At 43.8% G+C, this 24,094-nt stretch overlaps 1 pseudogene; it reads right to left on the bottom strand.

The window, feature by feature from the left end:
• Positions 1–14,297: 14,297 nt before the first annotated feature.
• LOC118579516 lies at positions 14,298–21,094 on the bottom strand (annotated as a pseudogene).
• Between the last annotated feature and the right edge of the window lie 3,000 nt (positions 21,095–24,094).

Raw genomic sequence — 24,094 nt, 5'->3', positions numbered from 1 at the left:
ACTCAGGGACCTGAGCTGTGTAAGAACGGTGGCTGAACAACACCCTAGAAGCAAGCCAGTCAGCAGCTTTCCTCCAGTTTCCTACTTCTGTTCCTGCCCGAGTCACCACTGTCCTGACTTCCTTCAATGACTGACTGTGATTGGGACATATAACTCAAATACAATCTTTCCTCCCCGGTTGCTTTTGGTCGTAGTGTTTGTCATAGCAACAGAAAGCAGCTAGAACACACACACACACACACACACACACACACACACACACACACCTACACACACACACACACCTGCACACACACACACACACACACACACACACACACACACTGTTCTTCACATTACAGTTTCTTTTAATTATTATTAAAATTTTCTCTCTCACTTAGTGGCAGCCTCACCTCCACCTTGCACATAAATACAATGTAGGAAGTCATTTCAGCTGAAATGCTGGCATTACAGTCACAGAGGGACAGGCATACTGGACAGCTACTTTCACCCACCAGTGTGACCAGAGACAATTCAAATTTGTGCTGGAAAGAATGGACTTCTATAGGTCATGCGGAGTTGGGATAGTAAAAGTAAAGTGCAAGCAGCCAACAGCAACCCTGTGACTACCGAATTCATGAACAGACTCTCAAACCGCGGGAGGGCCCAGGACATCTGCGAGCTCAGGACAGTCCTCTCTCAAAGGAAACAAGCGGTTGGATTTAAGTGCCTGTAAGTGCCTTGTGCAACCTTACTGTGCTGCTCATTAAAACAGAAGACATCCCGCAACTCAGTCTGCTAGTGTCAGTGTTGCTGGAATGGGTGGAGCCTACGCTCATGGGGTTGAGCTAGGTAACACAGAAATGCCACCGGCCTGAAATGAAGTCAGGGAAACATGCTGTCATATCCCCGCTCTTCACCCTCCAATTTGGAAAGCCAGAGTTTTTACCAGGCTTGCCATCAAAAAAGAAAGCATCTCTTCATTGCACAAATATCACTTTAAGGCCAGGTAGCCTAGAATTCACTAGAGCTACACAAGGTCAGTGTGCACAAGGTATGGGAAACTCAGCAGGAGCAATGAACACCACCCAGACATGGAGCAGGACCCAAGTTTGGTTTGCATCTGACCTAAATATATCACTTTTCAGAATCCTTGAGGATGAAAGGGGGGCTTAGAAAACACACTCAGTATACATAAAGTGTGTGGGTGGGAATGTCTGACAATCTGTGAACCAGTTTGGCACTCAGGAGGCAGAGGCAGGCAAATCTCTGAGTTCAAGGCCAGCCTGGTCTACAGAGTGAGTTCCAGGACAGCCAGGGCTACACAGAGAAACCCTGTCCCCAAAAAAAACCAAAAACAAACAAACAGAAAAAGAATGATCCATAATTAGCTAGAGAAATCTCAAGAAAGACAACCTGATGGCATCCCTGTGAGAAAGGTGTGAATGGACTATCCAGGGAGGGAGGGGCTAAAAAAACAAAACACTCCTGCGCTGTTTCCAATTCCCAGCTTCCACATATAACAATAGCTAACTGATTGGTCTAATTTTCTTCAAGCAGTGTTTCTGCATGTTAATGTTGTGAATAATCTTTCTTCAAAATGGAATCACGGAAACATTTCACTTACTCTACCTTATTTATGATGAGGAGCAGCATTATTTGTCTTTGGAATATTATAACTACTCCATGACTCCATGACTCTATGACATTATTCCTCTACGCTATATGATTTCACACTCGGTCAAGAAGAGCCAGCACAACAACTTCAGTTGAGTGCTCTTGACCAGTGAGAGTTTGGGCTTGTTACTGGAAGCTCTCCAGTGCTGTGGGAACTGTTGCAATAGGTGTTATTCTCTTTCCACTCTGTGGTTGGTATTTGGGCAAAACATTGACGCTGCTGTTGACTAGCAGGGGGCTCACAAGTGAAAGCACCTCACCGCCCTCGAAACAGAAGAGGCATGTTGAGAGCTTAGGCGAATGCGCAGTGACAGTTCAAGGTGCTTCCGCGAAGAGGCAAAGGGAACATGATGGAGCAGACCAGGCATCCAAGTGATGCTGAAGTGCTCTGTCATCATGGAGTGCCACAGAACTGCCCACCAGCCCGGAAGAACCAACTGCAGTTAAGAGGCTGTAGCTGGGATCCTGCCATCGTTTCACAGCATATGAATCAGGAGGACAAGAAATTGCCATCCATCCCAGAACCTAAGAAACACGGCCCCCATGCTCCTGTACAACACGTGCAACCCCTGGGTTCAGCTAGTGCTCCATTTTCCCAGCTAATCTGTCTCCCAACTGATGGGATGTGTGTCGAGTACAAGACATTGGGGTTATCTTTTCTATTTTTTAACTTCATAGTGTATCAAAACGTTCCAGAGAGCTTCACATATCAGCATGATGTGTATAATCTACCTTTCTCATGCTAAAGATTCCACAGTGTTCCTTTGTATTAACTTGCCATAATTTTTCAAATCACCTATTGATGAGTGGGTAGCTTCATTTGTTTCCAGTTTTCTATGTTGCAAACAATACTACAGTTGCTGTCCTCCTTTAAAGTTGTAATATTGATTTCTCATTTATCTAGTTTTTGTAACTTTAAATGTCCATGTCTTCAATAGCATTGAGGGACCCTTATCAAGTTTTAAACTTAGTGACTCATGTCGCTTCATGTTTAGCTCTTTCGTGTTCATACATTTGCATGTTTTATAGCTGTAGGACATTTGTACTCCCTTCTCTCTGAGCTCGGGGCTCATCCATCTGTGCATTTTTCTAATAGGTATAACTGTGATTGGAAATAACCTGTATATTTAACACAGTTCCTTAAACTTTCAAGTTTGTTATTTCCAAAGGGTTTTTAGGGATGGAAACATTCGCTATGGCTAATCTATTTGACTAGTTTTGCTTTTTTAAAAACATTAAAAAAAAAAAAAAAAAAAAACAAGCCTGGAAGGAAATGCACAAAAGTATTCACGGGTAATGAAGTTATAGGCACTTTTCAGTTTCTTCTTCAGTTCATGGTTTTCAGAACCCCGATGAAGCATGTTTACCCACGGGATCACAGAGAACAGGAGAAGCATGGGATTGGAGCTGTGGTTGACCTTTGCACTTGCACGGTCCTCCTCTGTCTGCAAGCGATGGGTCAGGGCCCTGCCCACTAGTTAGAACAAAGGCAGCTCCACAGTCAGGGTTTGAGATTGTGGGAGACTGATTGACGTGCTCCCTGAGGACTTTGTTCTTGTGGACAACCTTAGGTATGTGCATGATTTGCTACAATTTAGCATTCACAAATAAAGCAGACTGTTTCAAGAGTAACCCAAGCTCCTTCCAGCTTCTTGCTTTTCTATGCAAGTCCACCTTGCCTCAGTCCTCTCCTCAGAAGGTTTCCCCAGGTGTTTTCTGGCCATTTGTTTGGCTACTGACTTCCTAACTAACCATTCCATTTGTCTAAAAATTGGCCTCGCCCTACAGAACGAAGACCTTTCTCTCTTATCATTTTCAGAGTCTCCACAGATTGCCAAACAAGGCTGTGGCCACAACAGACTTGACTGGAACTGGAGGCTCACGCGAGACTGTGGAGTGTCCGGAGTAAGCCAGGAAGTGGGTATCAACACATGGCATCACAACCCTGGCTCCCGCCTGGCCACAGAGACCAGAGCTGCCTCTCCCAGTGTTATCTCCCAGAGCGTTTTCTCTGTCATCCTTAATCCTGCCTCCTCAGCAGTGCAGGGGCGGGGGAGGCCCAGGCACCACCGTCAACACAACAGAGTATGCATCTCTTTCCAAGGAAGTTCATTCTTCATCTACAGAAAGTTTAGCCCTGCACTGTCAAATCCACTTCCCGTGCCCCAGATGAAGCATAAACAGAAATAGGGGAAAGTGATTTGGTTTGTTTTGTCTTTTTCATTACAGAAGAAAACGTCTTCTAAGAATATTGCAGTCACCTCCTTAACGCAAAGAGGAGAAACAGCGGGTAGTCCTTAGGACAGTGGGAGGGCTTTCTGCCGCCTTGTCAGGTGCTTCCCCTTCAGATCTGTGGGCAAGCTGCCCTCACACTATACCTACAACTGAAATATTCCAACCATAGCTGTGGCTGCACAGATCCCAGGATTCCACAGTCTGGGAGACAGAACTGTAAGCATCGCACTGTCTTAAGACAATGCAATTCTTAATTGATGTTTTTGCTTTTAAATTAGGTATTTCTGTTGGCTGGATTTTGAGCTCTGGCTTGTGATAGTGTATACTATCCTGAGTTGTGATTGATATTTTTATTAGTATCTTGGTATAGCGATTGGAGATGTGTGTCTTATGAGGAGATGGATGCATGTGTGGTGGGCCCCTCTCATCTGTCAATACAAAATACTCCACAGCTTCTGTTCCTCAAATAGTGTATGAGTAAGAAGACTAGACGTCCAGGGAATCTTCCATAAAGTTCAATGAGTTTAAGAATCAATAGACTCCCATCAGGAAAGCCCGCCAAGAGTGTGCTCTGAATTATAAATCCCATGAGTTCAGAGATTCTGGAAGGGTCTAAAGAATTCATCTACTAGACGCCTCTGGACAGCGAGTATGCAAAAGCCATGGGCCTTCTGCATGACAGCCATGCCACAGATGCTTCATGATGGTGCGTGATGCAGGAAGGGACTGGGCCAGCACCCACAGCTGCACGGCCAGCAAAGGTTGCCTGTCCTGTCCTTTGAGAGGAAACCCACGTGATAGGAAACTGTGATCACATACAACTCGGGGAGAAAGAGATTTTGTGTAAGTATAACCTGATATTTTCTGACAAATGTCTACAGCGAATATCAATCTCAGTCTTTACATGAAATACGTTAGTATTTTCCTGTGAGCATTTTGTCTCTCCACATAGAAATATCTACTAAACACACATCCCTCCATTCTGATATTTGCCTTTTCTAGGCAGAGTTCTCTTCCTATCACAGCCCCTTAGATGCTTCCTTTTCTACTCTTTATACTTTATCAGCAGAGCAGATAAAACTCAAGCCAGACCCATACACATGTAGGGTACACACACACACACACACACACACACACACACACACACCATGTGATTCAAAGTAAATGAAAAACAAAATCTTTTATAAAAACACGTCTCCCCCCACCAAAGACCCACTGCAAGATGGGAGGTGCAATATAGACAAAAAGGGAATACAAACACCTCAGAGAACTGAGAATGGGACACAAGAAGCCTTGTGAACATGGATGGAGCCGCCCACTAGGGTCAGCTCCTTTGAAGAGCCCTTGGCATGGCCACTGGCCTCTAGTGTTCCGCAGCGAACAAGGTAACAACACTGTTGGGCTGGCTAATGGCTAATGAGCAGTCCTTAGTGACCAGGATATGGTGTCCAGAAGTGCCCTGCCATAGGCTGGGACATCTCAACAAGGGTCTACAGAGAAAACCCACAGCTAGACTGTATTGTCCTGTTAGCCCAAACCTAGTGTCCTTGAGAAGTGTTTATTTAGCTGACATGACCTTGGCTTTCTTTGAATTTGATGTGTTATCTATGTTTCCTATAAGTATGATTATTATTGCTTCTATTTGTGATAAGAACAAAGCACAAAATGGCTTCTGCTTCCAACACCATGAGATAAATGTTATTATCCTCACTTTACAGCCAAAGATCACCCAGGAAGAACGAAGTGCCAGGCCCACCCTCTTCTCATGGATTCATGCCAAGTCACACAAAGTGCCATGCTGAGCTCCCAGCCAGGACGAGGCTGTGGCTTTGGCTCTTCCTGACTCTGGGATGACAGAAGACGCTGTTGTGTTTCAGATTTCCTGCTACTTTCAAAGTAAGGAACCTTTGCAGTGTTTCAGATTTCCTGCTACTTTCAAAGTAAGGAACCTTTGCATTTTCCCATTTCAAGCATGCCAAAGAGAAAGAGGATGGTCTTTATAAAGAGCTCAAAGAAATATACAGTTGTATGAATCTGCAAGCTTAAGAAAAATTGACGCTTCCCAGAAACACACTTGCCCCTAAAGACAAAGGTAAATGCGCAGCCAGAGTGCTCCTGGTGAGTTCTGAAATGACAGCAAAGCTACAAGCAGTCACAAGTGCCAACAGCTCTGGCCCAGACTTCCTTGGTGGTTGGAGGGCAGCACGAGTCCCACAGACACATTTGGTCGACCTCACTACTCACGGTTTCCACATCTTTATTTTCTTACTCGTTGGCATTTGTTTGCAGCCCCAGAGTCCATTCTTGTGACACTTATGTAATCATTCACGGACACGTGTGGAACACTAGAAAAGTTGTCACCCATGTATTTATATTTCCAAGCCAGTGGAACCAGGGTATGCCCTGCCTCCTGGCTTTTGCTCTCACCTTACAAACCGGTGCCCTTTTCCTGTTACCTCTTTGCCTTTTGTTGGCAATTACACTGTTTAAAATGGGCCCCAAGCATAACACCGAAGGACTGTCTAATAGTGTTTAGGGAACAAGATGCTCCTGATAGAGAGAATATGTCAGTGTGCCTCATTCGGTTAGTGCTGCAGGCTCTGATTAAAGTCAACAATGTATATTAAATAAGATATTTTTTCAAAAAGATTCTTCATATTTATTTGATTAGCAGAAAAAGTGCTGTGAGAGGCGGCACATGGGAAGCGACTTCTTGTCTCCCCTGGAAACCATGGTTTGCTACTAACTGATCCAGTAAAGTGGAGACTACAACATAGCTATCATAAGAATGAAGAACCTATTATGTGTTTACATGTATAGTACATTTGTGCATGCATGTGACTATCTTATCCTAATTCACTCAAGTCTTTAAAAAGTAAATCTATATTGTTCATTAATAATCCTTGGAGAAAACCATTACCAATTGATAAAGTATATTTATCTTACTTAGGGATGAAAGTCTTGGGGTTGGCTTTGCGTTTAACTAGCTATCCTTACTAATTTCCATGTACCAACATGAGAATATACTTGACTACTGTCTAGGAGTGTGGGATGCTGGCTATAACAGTTTGCAAATGTTACTGCAAAACATTGACTTGGTATCTTACCAAATTCCAAGCAACATTTTCATTCCAGACATCTATCCAAGAGTTGGTTATCTAGTTAATAAATGGACATTTGAACATAATATTTCTTTCATATCTCTTTGGACCATGTATCTTTAAACAACTTAGCAATGCCCTTAAATGCCAACTCCCACTGAGTCAGACCCTCCACAGACAAACAACTCCTCTCTGGCGGCCCAGCCTGAGCACTCTGGGTCCAGTTCTCCCCTGCTCCCATGTGAGGGTGGAACAGGCTCCTGTCAGTTTCCTTATCTGACTGTAGCAACCGCCTGCCAGGAGCATCCCAGCATTGTCTGTCTGGATGCAAGGTTTCAGTTTACCTGAAATCAGGGAGAGAGACTGACTAAGTGTAGACTTAAAAATAAGAGAGACGGGGCAGGTTGTTGGTTCAGTTGGTAAAGTATTTTCTGTACAAGCTTGAAGACCTGAGTTTCTATCCTGAGCACCCACATAAGAGCCAGGGATGAAGGCAGGTGCCCATAGTAGCAGGCAGGCAAGAAGGATCCCTGGGGACTGTCTACCCAGTCTGGCCAATTTGGGTTCAGTGAGAAACCCTGATGTATAGTAAAAGGTAGAGAGGGTGATTGAGGAATATTGACCTCTGGCCTCCACAAGCATACATGGGCACTCACACACATATGTGCGCACACACAATGAGACACCCATATTTAAAAGAAGAAATTTAAGTTGAACTAAAAGGAGATTCATCGTTAGTTGTTTAGTCAATTTCACAGTTAAACCCTCATGTAAGAAGAAGCGTGTGGGCCGAAGGAGCCCTAGACAGGAGCACAGTGTTATTCTAACAGATGAGACTAATGAGCTCTCTCCAATATGCAGATGCCTGGAGTGGGCCTGAGTACTCTCATCTGTGAAGGTTGAAGATGAACAGATTTTTCTTTGGTGTCCTGCTTAGCTGTGTAACATGGGCTGATCTTGAGTTTTTCCAAGTTATCTTGATGCCGGAAAGACTTCTCATGTGCCTTAGGCCCTCCAGAGAACACTTATTTCATACCAGTCATAAGTACTTCACACCAGACCCACAAAAGTCCTGTTTGGTCCTAAGTATTGGAAGATAGATTGCTTCTTTTTTCATGTAATCTTCGGAAGTCAGAGGTCTTGACAACTGGCTAAGCCATGCATTCAAGAAATATTGTGGGACATTTTTACACCATAGCCACACAGTATCCAAAACATGGTCTCTGTCCTTTACTCAGGCCAAGGTCTGTAGGTACCCTGGGTTTGTTACCAGTCTGTTACTCAAAGAAGGTTAACAACTCAGTATCCTGTCAAATTATTTTTGTTGGAAATATGCTCCTAGTCTGAGAAAATGAGTCAGCACCAGAAAAATGTTTTCCTATGTAACTGAAAGGAAAGAATTAATTTATGTTTTGCTAATGACATAAGGAATTGTGTGTGGTGACTTGAGTTGATTGGCATCATATTTTTAATTTATTCTAGAATTGTTTTTGGAGGCCAGAATAACTGCCTCTGAGTAGTCACTGCAAACCCCTGTGTGAGCTGATTTTCTGTTGCTGTGATAAAACTCCATTTACAAAAAGCAACTGATGGAAGAAGGGTGTCTGTGTGCTCAAGGTTCCAGAGGGGGAGTTCACTGTGGTGGGGGAGGCTAGACAGCAGGCAGCTGGAGCAGGGAGATGAGAGATCACACATTCAACTGTTAACACAAAAGAGAGAACTAGGAGTGGGGTGATGTGAAGAACTCTCAAAGCCTGCTCCCCAGAGACGCACTTTCTCCAGCAAGGGTGCCCCCAGCAGTACCACCCCCCCCCCCCCCCACCCCCTCCCCCCCCCCCCCCCCCGCTGGGGAGCCTGTGTTGATATAGCTGAGCCAATAGGAGACATTTCTCATGCAAACCACCATGCCCATCATCCCCACATGTCCATCCTGAAGGCTAGGGTCTAGTTTATTTTTTTTCAATCAGTTGCCAAATAAAGGCAGAAAGTATTTGTTAAATGTCTCACCATAAGCCTGTGAAGATTATTTTTCCCTGAGTGCCTAGCCTCTTGTTTTTGTAATTTATAATAATTTCTACAGTACATTTTTGTGAGAGTTGCATCTTCAGTGGGAGGAGAGAATTTCCTAAATGAATAGTTATCTACACAAGGAATTATATACTTCCTTGGGGGTTAGGTTGATGACTGGGTGGGTTAAACACTTGGGCAAACATGAGGACCTGAGTTCAAAACCCAGAACACAGGTAAAAGACAATTGTGACAGTGTTCTCCCAATGTTCCTCTGCCAAGATGGGAAGTGGAGACAGGGCAGCCCCAGAAACCCACAATCCAGCTAACCTAGCATACAAAGCAACAAACAATGAAAGAGAGGCCCTGCCCCCAAAGGAGGAGGAAGGTAAGGATAGATGTGTCATATCACACACACACACACACACACACACACACACACACACACACACACACACACACCATACATGCATACAGAAAGCAAAAAGGAAGGAAAGAAGAATTAAATTTCATACTATCTCACAGATGATTATTTTATTATCAGCTTGTGTTACAATGTCACTCTGTTTTTGTTTACTTATTAACTTATCTACATTTGGGCTTCATTATCCTCAGTTTGAAGCTTTCTTCTATACAGTCTAAGCATCTGCAGATACTACATAAACATTTTGAGTGAACCTTTTGTTAATCTAAACAATTTTGGCAACCCAAATCAATCACTGCCCCCATCAAGTATTTTATGCCTGGCTTATCTTAACTCATTGCCTATTAAAATGAGACAGTTCTATAATTATATGGGCTAAGTAAGCAGTGTTTCTTTGGGTACTTACAACTTTACAATAGACATGTATTAATCATGTAAAACACAAGTACAGGAGAAGGGAATCATGTGCCTATAGCTGAGTACCTATAACTAATGTCACGGAGTCAAATTAATGAAAAAGATGGCATTACTTTTCAACAAGTTATGCTTTTCTTCTGAAATAGATGAGTTTTCTATGGAAATAACATTTTTTTAAACTTCATTTTTTTCCACCTGTCTCATCCCCCCTCCCTCTCTCTCCAGCCCCTCCCCAACCCATCCCCCATCCCCTCCTCCAAACGGGTAGGCCTCCCACGGGGAGTCAGCAAAGCCTGGTACATTCAGTTAAGGCAGGACCAAGCCCCTCCCACTGAATGGAAATAACACTTTTGACAACTTATACTAATCACATTTACTTTTGTTTATTGAGAATAAGAAATAATGGATTCACTGTGAATCCAAAATCATTGCTCTTTAGATTTAACTAAAGAAAAAAACCAGTGTTTCTTTACAGTTTGGGTTCCCATAAAAGGAATTTGGTTTAAGTATATTTCTCAATTATTCTAAAGAACAATAAGATTTTGCTAAACAATTTAGCTATTCCCCCCTGCTTTGGAAATCTAAGATTGTAAATTGAGTCATTTAGCATACCTCTGTATTATCTTAAGTTCGATCAGAATTACCTTGCTATCTAGAACCCAATAGAAGAGAAAGCCATTCTTGAGGAGACCTTTGCCACTTAATATTATGTTCAAAGTAATACAGAGAATTAGGAAAGATAAAAATCTTTTTACAAGCTCTATATCAACCAAGGCGGCATCTGTCCTTGTGATCATTAAGGTGTGGTTGAATGATTCACTCTCACACAGAGTAATATTTGATCTTTGCTATATTGAGTCAACAGGGTACAAGAATCTCTTCTAGGATTTTATTTTGCTTCTTTTAACAATGTGGGAATGTGGGGCAGAAAACATCAATAAGCAGCCCATACATACCATAATCGTGGATGATAACTACTGTGTATTTTTGTCTATTATCTGTTATTTTGAGTCAAGTGTGTTCAGAAATAATAAACATTGATGAAAAAATTAGGAAGAGTATAAATGATAAAATTACAATTTACCACTATCATCTTGGCATTATTCTTAATCTGACATCATTGTAAACCATGTGCTTGTTCTATGATAATACGAAGAAAATGTCAGCTTGACTTGTTAATCAGATGTAGGTGAGGGTGACAGAGGGGATCCGTGGTTTCCCAAGTGGGAGGCCTGGATTCTTCAAAGTGGGAATTCAGGAGGAAGGGGAGGTTTGACAGGTTCCAACCCAGTGACTTCACTAAATGTTTGACCCCTGGCAAATCATTAGTCTCTCTCATTTTGGGTCCAAGCTCTGAATCCTTATATCTGAGCATATAACCTGAAATAATACCAGAGGGCAGGTAGGTAGAACAGGACTGTGGGGGCGGGGCGGGGAGCTCTAGAGAGGGAGATGGTAGGTGTTCTAAATGGGGAAATAGTAAATGGAAGAGAGACTTTAACTAGGAAGGGTGCAGGGAGGGCAATACACACACACACACACACACACACACACACACACAGAGAGAGAGAGAGAGAGAGAGAGAGAGAGAGAGAGAGAGAGAGAGCATTCAAGACGTTTGAAAAGGCCTTAGGGAAACATTATTTCATGTCTACTTAAGAATACATATCCAACCTGTATCAGCATGTGTATACACACAGAGTCTGGATGAAGTTGTGTCTCTTGTGGTGCTAATGCTTCCCCACAAGAGCCACAGACTATGTAACAAAACCCCAATGCCAGGCGTGGGACACCTCCCTCTGAGCCAAGGGAATTAGAGAGACTCTCAAAATAATACAGGCTATTGTCATCACCCTGGGTTGTCTCTGAGAACTCGAAGGTGAGACCCTACTACTGCAGACACCACACCCTTTAGACATAAAGTTTGGAGGAATCAAGAGGCAGCTAACCTGGAAGGCTCCTTGCTGAGGACTAGCTTCCATATTACAGAGAGTTCTGTGCAAGCTGCCAAAGGAAAAAATAAACAACCAATAGTCCTACCCAGCTGTAAAGCTATGAATCACAACCATGATCAGCACAAGATAACCCCAATGATGCAACAGCGACATGTATATCTTGGGGGATAACCAATAATATCTGATTGAACTTAAGGTCCATTCAGTAGGAGGGAATCCATGCCTGGTACTGTAAACCTAGTGAATTACCCATGACAGGTGACATCATGGACCCTAGAGGAGACCCTGCTGCTGCCGATTACCTGAAGTGGTATAATCCCAAATTGCATTCTAAGTACTGACTGTCATACCCACAGAGGACTGTGGCTCTCACTCCTGTCAAAGAGGCTTCTTTTGGAACAAACGAAGGCTGGTCAGAACACAGAGGACAACATAATATTGAGGTGGCCATCCCCAGTGGATATATCTACAACACAACCTCTGTATATAAGGCCCGGGAAATAGCCAGGAAGAGGGGCCATAAAGATTCTAAGAACCAGAGGTCCAGGAAGTCTGCTTCCAGATGAATGTCTTTTAGACATGAAAGGGAAGCTGCACTCATGGGATCACAAAAATAAGATCGCCTAAGTAACACTGGCACCATGACAACACTAGATGCCATGCGAATGATGGAAATCTCACAAGGCTCGGCTCCTACGTGAAGAGTTGTAGGCAATGAAATGGCTATTAAGAAAGGGAGACTCAGTCTTCTCCAGGGATGAGCCTGCTGATAGGTTATCTAATCTCAAGTGGTCAGATCTAAACAAATACTATATAAGCAACACTAAATTAACTGAGCAGGCTATATTTACATATGCATATGCATACACACACAGAAAACAATAATTTAAAAAGAAGAGGTCATGAATTTGAGAAAGGGTGAGGGGTACACTAGAGGAGTTGAGTGGGGAGATAGAGATGTGGAGATTATGTAAATATAGTACTCATAAAATTCTCAAAAAATGTAGAAGAAACTCCCATAAGCCAAGAAAAAAAAAACCCTCTTAAAAAATGGGCTAATCTTTAGTTGCCTCCCAGAGGTTGAAGGTAAGTCCCTATTGATGAAGACACCACAGACTTCAGAAATAGGACCCAGAGGATCCCAGCTGGATCTGACCTGAAAGGTTTGCTTCACAAGGACTAGCTTTCATAGTATCAGAAGGTGTTATGCAAGCTTCCAAGGGAGGGAAGCAATGAATAGTCCTACACAGCTGTGATGCCAATAAACCACACAATGACCAGCATGAAAAAACACACCTGAGGGTGCAATGATGGTACTCACATCTTGGTGGTAACCAACAGCTATCTAATTGGGCTTATGATCAATGGGAGGGTAATCATGACTAGCTCTGGAATCCTACGCAACCTCCCGGGCCTTGGATCTTAGGGGAAAATCCTAAATAAAATAATAAAATCCTAATAAAAATGGCACTCAACAGACTAAGTAAGTTGTACTAACTGCGCATGCGCGCGCACGAGAGTGTGTGTGTGTGTGTGTGTGTGTGTGTGTGTGTGTGTGTGTGTGTGTGTGAGAGAGAGAGAGAGAGAGAGAGAGAGAGAGAGAGAGAGAGAGAGAGAGAGAGAGAAAGAAAAAGAACCCATGAATTTGAGAAGGAACAAGGGACATGGGAGGGGTTGGGAGGACAGAGAAGGGAGGAAATGATGTGATTATATTTTAATTTAAAAAAACCCAGAAAAATAAAAATAAAAATAAACTAGGTAAAAGATTTAGATACTTTTAAAGGAGGCTATCTGGGTAGTAACTAAGCAAATGAAAGCTATTCAACATTATTCGTCACCAGGAACACGAAGACTGAAGCTACAGTGTGAAACTTTCCACGTCTTTAAAGATGGTCCTTAGGGGAACACACCAGCAGCATCGAGTCCTTGCAAAGCACTTGCAAATATTACTAGTGAGACACAAAATGGGGAAATTGCTCCCCCAAGCATGCTAGGAATACGAGCAGTTTCTCATGAAGTTAAACATGTATGTGTTCATATGTTTACCCCAGAGGAAAAAATAAAGCAAAACATAAATAGAGTTTCACCCAAGAGCTGGTCTTAAGATAGTTACAGCAGCACTACTACTTAAAAAACCCACTGGAAATCCCCAAATATCCTTCCCTAGGCAGAAGGATTTACCAGCCTGTTTAAGAATTTAACTAGTCAGTAGGAAAAAGGAGTGAAGTATGGGATTTTCAAAGTAGGTGCATGTAACGAGTCCATGTGCTAGTGAAGGAATCAAGGTTCAAAAACACTAAACTCATTTATATGAAACTCTGGAAGACATAACACCCCAGGGAAGAAGTCACGGGAGTTGCTATAGCCTAAGGAAGGAGGATTTGATTACCATGATGCGATCTGTGTAATTTTTTTTTTTTAAACCAAGAGGGAATTGTCTTATGACTCTTCTTTCTACATCTTTTTTTTTTTTTTTAACTTCTTTCTACATCTTTCAAGCTTTTATTGAAGTGTGCTGACTTGAGGTAAGGATGAACCTGAGGTTTTGTTAAAAGCGGCCACATCAATGGACTGCACATAATCCTCAAAAGTAACCCGCTCTTCTAGCATATCTGTTCCAGCTTTAGCCTCTTAGACTACACACTATATTTGAAGCTTTTAAATTCCGTATCCCACAAGAAGCAATTTAGAAAGGTCCTACACCAAAGCCATCAGCTCGGATGCTTCTGACACACTCCTCCAATTCAGTCACGCTTGTCTGTCATCACCAGGTTTCTCATCCAGCGGGTGGAAGACTTGGCAACAAGGGCCGGCCTTTTGGCTCTCTTTGATTCATACTGCGCAAGGCGCTCTTCACCTCTTCACTTTCTTCCTCAGATCCAAGGAGATCAGTGTCATCATCTTCTTCAGCATCCATAGCTCCATTTCCTGTTATATCTTTCACATTGGTGGGGCCATGCTTGCTCGAAGATTCCTTCATTCTCAGCAGGCTAGCTTTGTTGTAATTATACCAAGGGAGGGCATGTCACAAGTCAGTGGGTGGTGGGTCAGAGACTGCTTCAAATACTGCCACATGGGCTTCTGATGACACATACTCCTCCATGCAGCTCTTGTCAGGTAATGGCTGAGCACCTGGAGGCCGCTGGGTGGCTGCCAGCACTGAGGTGAAAAGTGAATGTCTTATATCTTGATGGGGGCATCTGTGCTTTTTGTTTGTTTGTTGTTTTTTTTTTTGTTTTGTTTTGTTTTTGTTTTTGTTTTGTTTTGTTTTTTTCGAGACAGGGTTTCTCTGTGTAGCTTTGTCCCTTTCCTGGAACTCACTTGGTAGACCAGGCTGGAGATCCGCCTGGCTCTGCTTCCTGAGTGCTGGGATTAAATGCGTGCACAACCACCGCCCAATGTTGTGTTTGTTTTTCAAGGCAGGGATTCTCTGTGTATTCTTGGCTGTCTTGGAACTCTTTTTTTTTTTTTTTTTGAGCTGAGGATCGAACCCTGGGCCTTGTGCTTTAGCTAAATCCACTGAGCTAAATCCCAAATTAGAACTCTTACGTAGACCAGACTGTCCTTGAACTCACAGAGATCTTCCTGCCTCTGCCTCTCAAGTGCTGGGAATAAAGGTGTGCACACCACTGTCCCATAGTGGAGCAACTGTAATACCACTCCAAAAAGTTCCCCAGATTCACAGAGCTGTATACCAAAAAGGTTTGTTTTATCATATGTAAATTTTAAAATGCTCTTTTGAAAACCGGGCAATCACAATATAAAATAGATTTTCAAAATGCTGAAAAATCTTTTCTGCAAAAAAAAACGATGAAGAAAGTACCTAGAAAGAAATTCAGAGAAATTTTTAAAAATTGGGTGAGAATTTGCAAAGAATAATGGGGGTGATGGGCAGAAGATTGCACTTGTCTCCAAACTATTTCCCAGACCTCAAGCCAACATCTGCCCACACTCCCTGGATCCTTTAGGGGAACTTCACATCCAGAGACCATTCGGGGCAGCAGAGACGTTAAACGTCCTCCATTCAGACCCAGAAGGACCATAAGCATTAAACACGAACAGCGGCTTCCCCGGCCTTTGGAATTTTTTGTATGTGTGGGCTCCTTGCATTGTTGAGCTCACTTGTGTTGTGGGCGGCAGGGAGAGTGGGGTGATATGACCGCAGAAGCATTCCAAGTGGGTGCTTGTGGCAGCCTAAGCTTTAAGCTTGCCTAGGAGACCCTGACTCTGGTAATGATGCAGGTTCCCTGCCACTTTTTAGGGGATCCTATGGCTATGCAAGGGGAGCTTCCTGGGTGAGCTTCGGACTTACAGCTTCCAAGGGACTGTCTCGTGCCTACAGGTTAGAGACCAGGAGCGTGCAAAGAGCACAAACAAACAAACTTGCAAAATGCCTAACAGAACTGGAGATCCGGACAGTGCATAGAGGGGAGGGATATAAGGATAGTCAGGAGGTAAAGGAAAGGGCCTTTCTGCGTGGATGCTAACTTTTTTTTTTTTTAACCTTATTTCTCTCTATTGCTTTCCCTTCTCGGTTTAATTTTTTTCCTCCTCTCTTCCTTCTGTCCTTGAATTAGCACTCTCCATCCACCTCCAGCCTCTCTTCCCCCTTTTCTCTTGGACTTTGTACACCTCGCTCTTTTTTCTCCTAACTCGTCAACAGAGTAAAACATACACACTTAATATAACAGAGAGGGCACCAAAGGAGTAAAGGGTGCTGTTCACCCTCTAGCGCCATAATAAATTACCAACGCAGTGGATCAGAACAACGCAGACTTATTGCCACCGCTCCGGAGGCTAAAAGTCCGACATTGAGTTATGAACAAGACTACCGGTTCCAGGAGAGAATTGTCCTTGCCTCTGGCAGGCAGCCATCCAGGCATTCCTTATGCAGTGGCTCCCTGACTCTGGCCTTTGCTTCCCACCATCATGGCCAGCTCCTCTCCTGCTGTGCCTCTCCAGAGTGGCCAGGGTTTGTGTACAGCTGTGAATAGTTATGCAGACTCCATCTGGAGCATCCTGGGTGTGATCATTTTTAAACCTTCAATGGCAACTGTAAAATCCCTTTTCCTAATATGGCCGTATCATAATCATACATTTGGGGAGCAAGGATGTGCTTTTGGGGGACGTCACCTTGCCTCCATATAGCATCCAGTTTTTCTTCTCATTCAAGAATACACGTGGCTATTGCTGGTGAATGATCACTTAGCCTAAGACTGGGGGAAAAAGGAGATGATTCATTGGTAATGTACATAGGAAATTGACAGTTCTCCTGAGGAGTCACAGCAATCAATCAAAAAATAAATAAGTAAAAAGAAAGAAAAACAGAAAACATCCGAAGAAGCAAGCAAATACAAAACAACCATAATCCAAACAAAGGCAGGAAGACAAGAGTTCAATCCTTTCACGACGTGAATGTGGTTAAAGATTCTAGATGAAGAAACAAAAGCAAATGCCTCACGACTGCTGAACAAGAACAATGAAACTATTTATAATGGGAACATGGACAACAGCCATGAAAAAGAGTAAGCGCAGGAAGATACAGAACTTGATGTCTGGCCTTGCCACATAAGCTTGAGGGTCAGAGTTCAGTCCTCCGAACACTTGTAAAGAGGCCAGGGACAGTCATGTGTGCTTGGACTTCCAGCACTGCGGAGAGGTGGGTCCTTGGTGCTTACGAGCTAGGCGGCCTAGCCTAATTAAGGAGGCTCAGCCTAGTGAGAGACTGTCGCAGAAAGCAAGGTGGATGTCTCCTGAGGAATGAAAGCTGGAGTTAACCTTCGACCTTCATACATATGCAGACATGTGCTCCTGCATCTGAGCATGCCCATGCACCCACATGAACACCTACCTACCTACACACACGCCCACAAAAAAGTGTAATGTTTAAGAGATACTGAAACTCACTTGTATTAAGAGAAATGTTGTAACTGAGGCCACTTTGACATGTGCATGTATACACACAAACCTGTTATATACATACACACACACCTGTTACACACACACATGTTATATATACACACATATATCTGACACACACACACACTCCTGCTATTCTCATGAGAATGGACATGAGAGCGGTCCATTTCTGCTCCTATGGTCTGTCTCTCCCCACCTCAGGAGGATGGACTAGAGTTGCCTCAAGTTGGGGTTGGGACACAGAAAGAACAGAAGCTGGAAGGGCTCTTAAGGCCTGGATTTTATGCCAGGGACACATTAAATTGTCCTAAAGTTTAGCCAGGTGGTGGTGGTGCATGCCAGCACTTGGAAAGCAGATCTCTGTGAGTTCAAGGACAGCCTGGTCTAGAGAGTGAGTTCCAGGACAGCCAGGGCTACACAGAGAAACCTTGTCTTGAAAAACTAAAACCAACCCCCTCCCCCACAAAAAAGTCGTAAAGTTTACTTGGTGGTAGATATGTAAGGAGTTAATAAGGTTGAACGAAGCCTTGGGCTGGTATTCTGATTCAGTAGGATAAGTGTCCTCAAAGAGAGCAAGTGAGTGAGTGAGTGTAACTTTGGGAAAATAAGTTGTTTTGTTGTTGTTTTTGTTGTTGTTGTTTCTGTTTTTCGAGACAGGGTTTCTATCCTTTAAGCCACCCAGCCTGTAGTGTTTTGTTACAACAGCCTGTGAAAACTAATATACATAGAATTTGAGTGATGTCCTTCTACCACAGTTTTTAACCAGAGCAAGCCGTGAGATAACCCACGAAGGGTTAGGTAACAGGTGCCGCACCATGACTAGTACCAAGAGGATGTGGATGCAGGAACAATAAGCTAAGGCTCTAGAAACATGCAATTTTTGTCCAGATCCAATAATATAAAAGCAGTTCCCAAATGGGCAAGTTGTACAGGACACTGAGTGTGGTCAGTGGTCTGGCCTATTTAACAGAAGCTGTGACTGTTTCTTAGGTACTGGGCAACGTGTAGTGGGTAGGCAGATCTATGGGGCAGATCACCCCAGGGGCTTGTAAATGCTGTCATGTAATGAATGATTCCAAGTAGCATAATTTACCAGAGAGGTGGTGAGGTTTGGGGAGCAACAGTACACTTTCATATGTAGGAAAGCCTGAATGTAAATACTTAACTGAGTCTCACGATCAGTGAACTAAAGAACAGGGAATCTGATGGTCAGAATAGAAGGAGGGAGGAGGGAAATCAGGTTGTGTTTAGTGAACTCTTAGTCTGTGTTTACCATTTCCCTGACCAACCAAGGGAGAACGCTGACTCAAGGGAGGCAGCCAGCTAGGCGACAACACTGAATGCTGTTGCCATGGAAAGAGCATTACACACTTAAAGAGGTGTGTCTGGGAATAAGAGCCTTCCTCCACTACAGCCTGACTGTCAGAAGAAGAAGAGAAGGGAAGAGAACCCAAGAAGCCTGCTTGTTGAAGAAAACACTCTCAGTTTTGTTAAGATTTTAGGAATTCAGGGAAGGCTCCAGGTCACCCCATGACTGCTGCAGATTCTGTGACCCTTCTGCGAGGCAGAACGTCACATCTTCTTGTCTAAGTTATGGATTGGCTCAGGTGTGTTGGTTCAGAGGCAAAGATCTTAGCACTTACAATGTGGCGCACCTTGAACACCTTTGGGAAACAGCACAGCATGGAATGTCAATAAATTCAACATCCTGGATGGTTCCTGACAGACCCAGAATCTACCTTGTGTTTATTACAATGTGCTACAGACCGACTTTCAAATCTTGTTTTCCTTCTGTACCTGAAGTTTAATCCACTGCCTAGTACCTACTGAATACATTGAATAATGAGAAGAATGGATGAACTCAGTAAATATTTGATGAGTAAATAAGTGGATGAATACACGGTAGCATCTCTAGGGCTTGAACCTATAAAATGTGTAATGCGTGGATGATTTAGGCCTTTCAGCTTCTTTGTCTCAGGAGCTTCTGTGTGCTCTACACAATGGGCATGTTGAATTGCACTGGGGTTGTAAATTCCAGAAATCAAGAACAGTGGATGGAGTGCACTACACAACTAAAACCATCAATGTCCCCACAATTAGAGGTGAGGTGGCTAAAACCTACCCTTTGTTCACAGGAAGCCTGGTCCCTGTGTCTCTGTGACTGAAAAAGGAGTGACAAGAGGCTTTCCCCTCTGATTGCTTTCTGGAGCTGATCGAGTTAGTTCTGGAGGGTTAGCAGTGGTCACATATCCCTTTTTGATTTTTGTCCAGCTGGGGAAGGGATGGGTGCCAGGACACTTCCTTTTGAAACGCTGGTGCCTTTGGAGATGCTCATTAAGACACATCTGCTACTCTGCCACCTAGGCTCTCCTGCCCTGATCTCTCTATGCAAACCCTGAGAGTTGACCTCAATGTGAAAGAAAGAAATGTAGAGCACACCCAACAGTGAACATGAGAGGAGTTGCCTTCAGTCAGACAAACATTTCTCTGCAGCAGGTCGCTTGCCAAGTTTCTCAGCTTTGACATCCTACAGGGACCTGCCAAGAAGCTACCTGAAGTCTAGATTCCAACCCTGATTCCTTTGCAAAGACATCTCATATAAAACCGTCATGCCCTGGACAGAGGTGGGCATCTCCAATAACCCATGTGGAATTGTGAGGATGAGAGAGTGTTTCCTGTCCTTTCTCCTGCTTCTAGTTTCAGAAATGCAGGCAGAATTCTTATTCTCCGGGCTTTAGTGTTTTTGTTGTTGTTGTTTTTTTGTTTTTTAATTTGTTGAAGAAATGAAGTATTCTATGTGTCAGTGTGAGCTAAGTATTCTAAGCCAGGTGTTTGTCTTTCTGTTGTGATAAAACACTGACCAAAACCAGCCTGAGGAGAAAATGGTTTAGTTCAGTGTACAGATCACACAGTTCATCAGGAGAGAAGTCAGGCAGGTACTCAAGGCAGGACCCTGGAGGCAGAAACTGAAACAGAGGCCATGGAGGAACAATGTTTACTGTCTTGTTCCCAGTGGCTTGATGAGCTTGCTTTTTTATACAACCCACTTGTCCAGGGGTGGTACCACCACCCTTGGTGGGCTGGGCTCTCCCACATCAAATATTAATAAATCCCATTGGCCAACCTGATGGAGGCAGTTCCTCAAGTAAGGTTCCCTCTTCCCAGGTGTATCGTTTGTGTCAAGTTACAAAATAAACAGCACACCATTCCTAGCCATTCCTGGGACTTGCATTGTTAATTGCCTCTTTATTTCTCTATTCTATGCCTTCTCTGGGGAATCTACAGCTCCTTAACTGAATTTACTGTAGAATCCCAAACTCAGGGTGCAATCCTGAACACGAACATGGTAGCATGGAATCCTACTCACATTTCTCATCCATGGCATCGACCTTCCTCTTTCTCCACAGACCCTTCCAGAGCCGTCTGCCCTTTAATGTTTGGATCAAAGACGAGCACAGGTGTTTGAACAACAGATGTTTGGAGATTACTAATTTCTAAATGTTAGATTGTGTTGGAAGAGTTCAGACTACCCTCAACTTCAACATGCGGATGAAGAATGTATGAAAGGGCAGGTGTTACCAAAGACTTCTGCAAGGCCATGCACTTTCTCAGCGATACATGCCTGTGTATGGACTTGGCTCGTGAGCTGTTAATCAATTCCACCTGGCTATCGAGGGTCACTGAAGCCAGAAGGTGAGGGTGAGGTAAATCCAAGCAAGCAAGTTCCAGGCTGTTTCCACGTGGTTAATCAGGCAGCACAAGTGTCCTTAACCTCACTGAAGTCTAGCAAGAGAGTCTATCTTGAGAGACTTCCAAGTTTCCAGGCATCCCCCAGGGCCAGCTCTTCAGAGGAGTCCTCAGTGGGAGGTAGACCATGTTCCAAGACCTTGAGGTGAAAGACAGGATAGTCAGTGAGCTGGAAGGTGCTTGCTTTGGCTGGGGTGGATAGAGAGGAGACAGAATCCTTAAAGCAGTTCCAATGACTTCAGCCTGAGATGCTACAAATCTGAGGTAGGTGAGCCTGCAGGAATGCAAATTTCCTCCCTCTACTGGAACCACATGGTGAAGTTCATATGATAAGGCCATCCCTGAGATTTGCAGATCATTAATGAGTGCTTTAGTGCCCACTGACATACAGTGACCATTTCTAGAGGGTGCGTTTCCAGCAACTTGGGCTGGGGAGAATCACAGTGACTTCTCTATCAATTCAGGTCATGACTGTGCCATTTCCAGTAAGAATTTAGAGGTTTGGGGGGAAGAAGTGTTTTGCCTTGAGTGCCCTGTGGTAGCCCAAGGGCTAGGAGCTTCTCATTTATATAGCCCCTAACATTAAATGTTAGTAGTCAATCCTGATACTTCAAATCTGGTTATGGGGACTAGTTCTTTGCATTAGAAACCCAGTTCCCTTTTTATTGTGTGGTTTCTCTCTTCTAATGGACTCTGGATATTCACAGTCTTCAGAAAATTCTCTACCAGCCAGAACAGCCTGCTTCCTGAGAGAGAAAAAAAAGATTGTGACCTTGCTAAGAACTGTCTAACATATCCATTCCTTGCACGTTAACCTAGGGTTTTTGAAGGCACATAGGGAATTGTATTGTCCCTTTGAATTTCCCTGAGTTCCCCAACTCAAAGGGCATGGAGACCAATGATCATATCCATGAGATATGGTGGCTGGTGGTAGAGAGCACAGGTTGACATGCACAAAGACATGTCTCAGGAAACTGGTTAGCAATGTCAGACCAAAGAAAGCTCCTGAGCACGGTATGTTAGTTGACTTTCTGTCACTGTGACAGAATATGCAAAATAATCTAGTTATAAGAAAGTTAAGATTGCTTTGGCTCACAGTCTCAGAGATTTCACTCCATGGTCACTAGGCCCTGTGGCTTTGGGACCTATGGTGACACTCCAGCCCCTCTGGAAGATGTTAGTAAAGACCTTGTGCATTTTTGTTGCATTGTTTTGAGACAGGGTTTCATACAGCTCAGGCTAGCATCAAATTCTGCTATGTAGCCATGGACGACCTTGAACTCCTGATCCTCCTGCCTCCACCACCCAAGCACTGGGAACAGAGGTATGTGCCACCATTCTTGTTCTCCAGGGCCTTTCATTAGACTCTACATTGCAGCTTCCACATCTTCCTCACGGTGCCACAGTCCGGGAGATGCGCCTCTAAAGCATGAGCCTGGGGGGTTACTCAGGACAGAAATGACAGTAACTGGGCGGCACCCGTAAGTCTCGTGAGGGTTTCCAGAGTGTGGGAAGAGTGTGACCTCTGACACAGATGACGAGAAGGACAGAAGTCTGCACAGTCCGAAGCATACCCACAGGGGAACTATTAGTCCTACAGAAGAGCAAGGCAGAGGTGGCAGTCCTTGAGGAGGGAGCGGTCGTCATTACAGGAATTCAGAAAAAGATGAAGAGTGGAGAAGTGACTGTCTCCACACTCCTGTGCATGTGTGTGCATACATTCTTACCTGTGTGCATGCATGTGTATGTGAGCGTGTGCATTCCTGACCTAGGACAGCATCACAGGGAATGTGGAAAAGATTTCAAACAAATAGGCCATCAACTTTATTAACAACATTTTGCACACTTGAGAGCTAGCTATGAAGAACGAGTGAAATTATAGATCTGAAAACACACTTTGTTTTTCTTTATAAAGCTAGGGATGATTGAACCCACAGCCTTGCATCCTCCATCCTCAGCCCTAAATCACAGTACATGCATGTGTGTGTGTGCGTGCGTGCGTGCACGTGTGCATGCGTGTGTGTGTGTGTGTGTGTGTGTGTGTGTCTATACATGTGTAGAGGCCAGAGGTCAACCTTTAGTGTCATTCTTCAGGAGCCATCACTTAGTTTTTAAGGTTGTGATTCTCATTGGCTGGGAACATGCCAATCAGGCCAGGAGGGCTGGCCAGCAAAGCATAGGGATGTTTCTAACCCTCCAAAGTCAAAACTACAGGCACATGTCACCATGCTTGGCTTTTTACGGACATAAGCATTTCCCAACTGAGTAAAAGCTGTGTCCCCAGTCCCTGAAGCACACCTTTCCATGCTAATTTGCTACAACATCTGCAATCACATTTTCACTATGAATAAAGACACTCAATGCTCCTAGGTAGCAGGAGTACAGTCAAATTTCTGGGCCAAACGACAGCAAGGTGGTGGCAGCGCCTGGCCACCAGGTAGCTAGTTCCTTCTGGTTTAAGGTAAACACTGAACATTATATAATTTTACTACCAGTTGCTTAAAATAGCAGAGAGTTTGAAAGCTGGACTATAAACCCCACCCCCTTGTTTTATGGCAGAGGAAATAAACATCCAGCTTACCTAAGACTTGTAGAAGAGCAAGTCAGAGCAGGCACTAGAACAGGTGTCCTGG

This window comes from Onychomys torridus, chromosome 3, assembly GCF_903995425.1.
Source record: "Onychomys torridus chromosome 3, mOncTor1.1, whole genome shotgun sequence".
Lineage (NCBI taxonomy): Eukaryota > Metazoa > Chordata > Mammalia > Rodentia > Cricetidae > Onychomys > Onychomys torridus.
Note: the sequence above shows the minus strand (reverse complement) of the source record. Positions and strands in the feature narration are given on the sequence as shown.